Source organism: Rhinopithecus bieti, unplaced genomic scaffold (assembly GCF_001698545.2).
Source record: "Rhinopithecus bieti isolate Rb0 unplaced genomic scaffold, ASM169854v2 scaffold_63560, whole genome shotgun sequence".
Lineage (NCBI taxonomy): Eukaryota > Metazoa > Chordata > Mammalia > Primates > Cercopithecidae > Rhinopithecus > Rhinopithecus bieti.
In genome coordinates, this window is record NW_016826568.1 from 38,672 (window position 1) to 45,630 (window position 6,959).

Consider the following 6,959-nt stretch of genomic DNA (forward strand, 5'->3'; position numbering starts at 1 on the left):
ACAGTGTTTGGAATGTAGTAGTGTTGAAAGAATAAATAAACTGCACAATGAGGAAGTAAAACAGGGATATTTCATAAAAACCCATTCTTATCATTCCTTCATAGAAATTAATCACTACTTTAAAGTCTCATTCACTTGTGTATATAGCCAGATAGTAAAAAACAATTTATTATGCCACCAAATTGTTGGAGATCATACTTTAATAAGGAACACTTTATTGCTTAAAGAATATTATTGCTCAATGTAGTATTTGAATACGCGATAATATGAACTGCAAGTAAACCCTGCATCTCAGTATCTAGAGAGAAGTTGAGAAAGTGACCTTAACTGAAGCAAACAAGAATCAATGCCTAACGCATGTAACTAATTGCAATCTGACTCTCTTTACAATTTGGGTGTGATTATTCTTACTTAAATGAACCACATTTTTTTTACCTTTGTTCTAACTCTGTTCTCATCAAGCAGTCATTTGATTATGAATCCAGTTTTCCTGTTATTTTTTATTTTTTTGAGATGGAGTCTTGCTCTGTCGCCAGGCTGGAGTGCAGTGGTGCAATCTCAGCTCACTGAAACCTCTGCCTCCCGGGTTCAATTGATTCCCCTTCCTCAGCCTCCCGAGTAGCTGGGACTACATGCGCGCACCACCATGCCTGGCTAATTTTTTGTATTTTAGTAGAGACGGGGTTTCACCATGTTTACCAGGATGGTCTCAATCTCCTTACTATGTAATCCTCCCACCTAGGCCTCCCAAAGGGCTGGGATTACAGGTGTGAGCCACCATGCCCGGCCTCTTGTTATTTTTAATCCAGGAAATGTGTCCCTAGATGGAGGCAATGCATTTTCAATTATTTGAAAATACTCTTTTATTATAACTGTATACCTTAGCATTATGCTTTACACATTAGCCAGGTTTGAATGTACTTAGCATTAACAAGTTTTCTAGACATCATAAAATTATTCCTGAGTGATTAAAATGTAAAGTTTTGGGGTTTGTTTTCTGTTCAAAATTGAGAAATAAGGACACCATGATCTTTTTTAATGAATTTACACATTAGCCAGTTTTAAATGTACTTAGTATTAACCAGTTTTCTAGATATCATCAAATTATTCCTGACTGAGTGATTAAAATATAAAGTTTTGGGGTTTTTTTGTTTTTTTGTTTTTGTTTTTGGTATGTTCAACATTGAAGAATAAGGCCACCATGACACATTACACAATTGTTCTGTCCCAAAGTTCTTCATAATGGACTATCTTGCCTTTTAAAAATTATTTTTCTTAACCATACGCAGTAAGCTCTGAACATCATTTAATGCAACTCATTCATGTCTCGGCTGTTTCAAAGCCCAGGTTTGCCCCAACTTCCATAAAGCCCCGACTTTGAATAATCTGAGGCCAAATTAATAAGGATTAATTGTATGTCATCCTTGATGTTCTTTTGACCTTTTCATATGAACGAATTACATTAGCCCTCAGCCCTTCTGATGGCTTTTTATAGAAGTCTGCAAATTTTTAATAATGAGGTGCTTGAAATTGAACAAAGGGTGTTTGGGACTCCTCTTATTGTGGACAATTAGCATCTCTCATCATTATCACCATAATACCATTTAAGAATAAGTAGACCAAAGATGTCTTTTTATGTGCTTTAGAGATGCCTATTTAATTGGTGAGCTTAATAAAAGTAGTCAATGATAATAAAGTCACTTCCTCCCTTGCCCCCAACAGATTTGATATCAGAAAATGATGAATGAAACCAGTTAAAAGTTTTTTCATTATTGTCAGAGACATGTGTTTGTTTTCACATTTCAATTTTTGGTAAATCTTATTTAGAGGAAGTCTGATGTTGTTTTACTACTTTGCCGTGTTTAAATGCTTACTCGTGATTTTTGGCTATGCTGTAGAAAGTATGACTTTCTTTGTGCATCGTTAGTGCTGTGCTGTTCTTTTTCTTATCTATTCATATTTAAAAATCATCTTAATGCTCATCTTTACTGATGCTGATTTAGGTTAGTAAAATTTAGGCTTTTACTTCTTGTCAGAAAAGTGAATCGAAATGTTCATTTTTTAGTCTGTGAGACTGGATATCACATCTAATCAATTGACTTTTTTAAAAAACAAGCTTTATCTGCTTTGATGAGGTATAATTTATGCCCAATAAACTTACTCATTTCAAGTGTACTGCTTGACCAGTCTTCACAAATGTTATATGCTATGCAACTACAACTATAAGCAAAAGAAAGGACATTTCTATCTCTCCAGACAGTTTCCTCCCCCTTCTCTTTCACTACTAGTTCTGTCTTCCCATCCCACTCCCCAAACCCCTATCACTATAGTTGTTAGTTCAGTGTTTTATATAATTTCATACAAATGGAATCATAGAATATATAGTTGTATATCTGGCTTCTTCATTTAGCATAATGCTTTTGAGATTAATCCCATTGTGTTTGTCAGTAGTTTATTCTCTTTTTATTAATGGATTAATGGATATTTCATTTGTTTTCAGGTTTTAGGTACCGTGGTATAAAAGAGAATATATATAGTATATGTCCCTGGTTCCTGGAGTAGAGCTTTAAAAATCCTTAGGCCTTTTTGAGTGATAGAGATACCTCTGTTATGCTAATGAGGTGACTCATAGGGGTGAAAATGGCAGAGCTAGATTATGTCAGGATAGGGCTGGTCACTGGAGAGGTCAAGCACGTGATTAGAATGTTGGAACTTCCAGCTTTCTGACCTCTAGGGATAGGACCTAGAGACTGAGTTCAAGCCCAAGGCCAATGTTTAATCAATCATGCCTACACAATGAGACCTTGATAAAAACTCTAAACAGGGAGTCCGAGGTAGGCAGATCATGAGGTCAGGAGTTCGAGACCAGCCTGACCAACATGGTGAAACCCTGTCTCTACTAAAAGTACAAAATTAGCCGGGCATGGTGGTACATGCCTGGAATCCCAGCTACTCTGGTGGCTGACGCAGGAGAATTGCTTGAACCCGTGAGGCGGAGGTTGCAGTGAGCCGAGATCATGCCGCTGCACTCCAGCCTGGGTGACAGAGCAAGACTTCTTCTAAAAGAAAAAAAGGTCTAAAGGTTTAGTGTAGCTTCTTGGTTTGTGAAGACGTTGATATGCCAGGAGGGCGATGTACTGTGACGCACAGACAAAAGTCATGCCTTCCCCAATGAGTCTCTTTTATTTGAGCATAGTCTTTATAATAAAACCTTATTTGTAAGTATAGTACTTTTAGTGAGTTTTGTGAGGCTTTTTGTTTTGTAAATTAGTGAGAAAGTTATGGGAACCTTTGGATTTATAGCCAGCCTCTCATGAATGTGTATAACTCTTAAGTCATGCAGGTTGCATCTAAAGTAAGAGAAATCCTGTGGAGAAGTAACTGGTGGAGTCTGATGTTAACTACAAGAATTAATGTTAGAAATATACATTGGTGGCCGCGCGCGGTGGCTCAAGCCTGTAATCGCAGCACTTTGCGAGGCCGAGACGGGCAGATCACGAGGTCAGCAGATCGAGACTATCCTGGCTAACACGGTGAAACCCCGTCTCTACTAAAAACTAGCCGGGCGAGGTGGCGGGCGCCTGTAGTCCCAGCTGCTCGGGAGGCTGAGGCAGGAGAATGGCGTAAACCCAGGAGGCGGAGCTTGCAGTGAGTTGAGATCCGGGGCTGCCCCCCCGCCTGGGGTTAAAAGGGAACCCCCCCCCAAAAAAAAAAAAAAAAAAAAAAAAAAAAAAAAGAAAAGAAAAAGAAATATACTTTGGTATACCCACTAGGGCAGAAACTGAGTAGATATGAAAGAAGCTCCTATGAACATTCATATACAGTGTACATATCTTTCTGGAGACAAATGTTTTCATTTCTGGGAGTGGAATTACTGGGTCTTATGGTAACTCTATAAGACACTGTAAAGTTGTTTTCCGAAGTGGGCTATACCATTTTGCATTCTCTTCAGCAATGAATTAGAGTCCTCATTGTTCCACATTCTTGTCAACCTGTGGTATTATTAGTCTTTTGAATTTTAGATATTCGAATAGGTGTATAGAAGTATTTCACTGTAGTTTTAAATTTGCATTTCCCTAGTTTCACCAAATAAAATTTGAAAATTTACTTTATAAATGATAGTTTCACATATTTAATTTTCAATTCATTATATGTATGTAGATGTAGACGAAGTTGTATATTCATATCCTAAATTCAAAGAGTTGCTATGAAAATCTCTTATCTTCGCATTTTTCATTAAAGATGTAATTTTTTAAATGCTTAATTTTTTTTGTTTGTTTTTTAACAGCAGTTTTAGGTTAGCAAAATTCAGAAGACACAGTATTTTCTCAGTTATTCTCTAACTCCACACATACATAGCCTCCCCTACTAATAATACCTCTCACTAGAGTGGTATATTTGCTACAATTTATGAACCCACGTTGACACATTTTTATCACTCAAAGTTCATAGTTACATTAGGGCTCACTCTTTGTTTTTTTTTTTTTTTTTTTTTTTTTTTTTTTTGAGTCTCTCTCTGTCGCCCAGGCTGGAGTGCAATGGCACAATCTCATCTCACTGCAAGCTCTGCCTCCTGGGTTCACGCCATTCTCCTGCCTCAGCCTCCTGAGTAGCTGGAACTGCAGGTGCTTGCCACCACGCCCAGCTAATTTTTTGTATTTTTAGTAGAGATGTGGTTTCACTGTGTTAGTCAGGATGGTCTGGATCTCCTGACCTCGTGATCTGCCCTCCTCGGCCTCCCAAAGTGCTGGGATTGAGCTACCACAGCCCAATCCCAGGTGTGAGCTACCGCAGCCCCGCCCGGGCTCATTCTTGGTGTTGCACATTCTACAGGCTTGGACAACTTTTTAATGACATGTATCCACCATTACAGTATCACACAGAGAGTAGTTTCACTGATTCTGAGTTTTGCCTATCCCTTTTTTCCCCTCTCTTGCTGCCAACCCCTGGTAACAATTGATCTTTTTATTGTCTCCATAGTTTTGCCTTTTCTAGAATTTCATATGGTCATACAGTATGCACTCTTTTCAGACTGGCTTCTTTCACTTAGCAATATGAACTTACGTTTCTTCCATGTCTTTTCATGGCTTGATACCTCAGTTGTTTTTAGCACTAAGTCATATTCTATTGCCCAGTATATTAAAGTTTCTTTATCCATTCACCTACTGAAGGACATCTTGGTTGCTTCCAAGTTTTTGCAACTATCAGTAAAACTTCCATAAACATCTGTATGCAAGTTTTCATGTGAATGGATGTTTAAAACTCTTCTGGGTAAATACCAAGGAGTGGAATTGCTGAATCATGTGATAAGTGTTCATTTAGTATTGTAAGAAACTGACAAACTGTTTTCCAAAGTGACTGGACCATTTTACATTCCTACCAGCAATGAATGAGTGTTCCTATTGTTTCACATCGTTACCAGCATTTACAGTTGTCAATGTTCTGGTTTATAGCCATTTCAATAGGTTTGTTGTAGTATCTCACTGTTGAAGTGAACCTTTTTTTAATATGCTTATTTGCCTCTGAAATATTCTTTGGTGAGATGTCTATTAAGGTTTTGGCCCATTTTTTAAATTGGGTTGTTTTCTTATTCTTGAGTTTTAAGTGTTCTTTGTATGTTTTGGGTAGAAATCTTTAATCAGGCATGTCTTTTGCAAATGTTTTATGTCAATCTCTTTCTCTTAACATTGTCTTTTCACAGGGACTTTTAATTGTAACAGATTCTAGATTATCAATGTTTTTTTTTTTTTCATGAATCATACCTTTAGTATTGTATCTTAAAAGTCATTCCCACACCCAAGGTCTTCTAGGTTTTCTCCTATGTTATCTTTTTAACATAGGAGGCAAATAAGCATATTAAAAAAAGGTTCACTTCAACAGTGAGATACTACAACAAACCTATTGGAATGGCTAAAAACCAGAATATTGACAACTGTAAATGCTGGCAACAATGTGAAACAATAGGAAGTTTTATACTTCTGCATTTCATATTTAGGTCTAGAATCCATTTTGTATTTATTTTTATGAAGTGTTTAAGATCTGTGTCTACATTCTTTTTTTTTCTTTTTGCATGTGGATGTCCAGTTGTTCTAGCAGCATCTGCAGAAGACACTTCTCTTTATTGCCTTTGCTCCTTTGTTAAAAATCGGTTGACTTGATTTACGTGCATCTATTTCTAGGCTCTCTATTCTGTTCCATTGATCCTTTGTCCATTCTTTCATCAACACCACATTGTCTTCATTACTATAGCTTTATAGTAGTCTTGAATTTAGGTAGTGTCAATCCTCCAACTTTGTTCTTGTCCTTCAATACCGTGCTGGCTACCCTGGATTTTTTACCTCTCCATAAAAATTTTGGAATCGTTTTGTCAACATCCACAAAATAACTAGCTGAGATTTTAATTGGAATTGCATTGAATCTATAGAAGTAATTGGGAAGAACCAATTTCTTGACAACATTGAGTCTTCCTATTTATGAACATGTAAGATCTCTCTAACAGGTATTTTAAAGTGTGTTTGCTCCTGTAAGTCATTTAAAAGCTTTTGGAAATTCTTTTGCTTTTTCAATAGTCAGTCCCCTTAATATTTTTTAAGGTCTTCTAATTTCTTTATCCCTTGGAATATGTCACCTTATTCTTTTTCATTAAAAAAAAATTTCTGGTGTTTTAGCAATGAAGTCCTTGCCCATGCCTATGTCCTGAATGGTACTACCTAGGTTTTCTTCTAGGGTTTTTATGGTATTAGGTCTAACATTTAAGTCTCTAATCCATCTTGAATTAATTTTCGTATAAGGGGTAAGGAAAGGATCCAGTTTCAGCTTTCTACTTATGGCTAGCCAATTTTCCCAGCACCATTTATTAAATAGGGAATCCTTTCCCCATTTCTTGTTTCTCTCAGGTTTGTCAAAGATCAGATGGCTGTAGATGTGTGGTATTATTTCTGAGGACTCTGTTCTGTTCC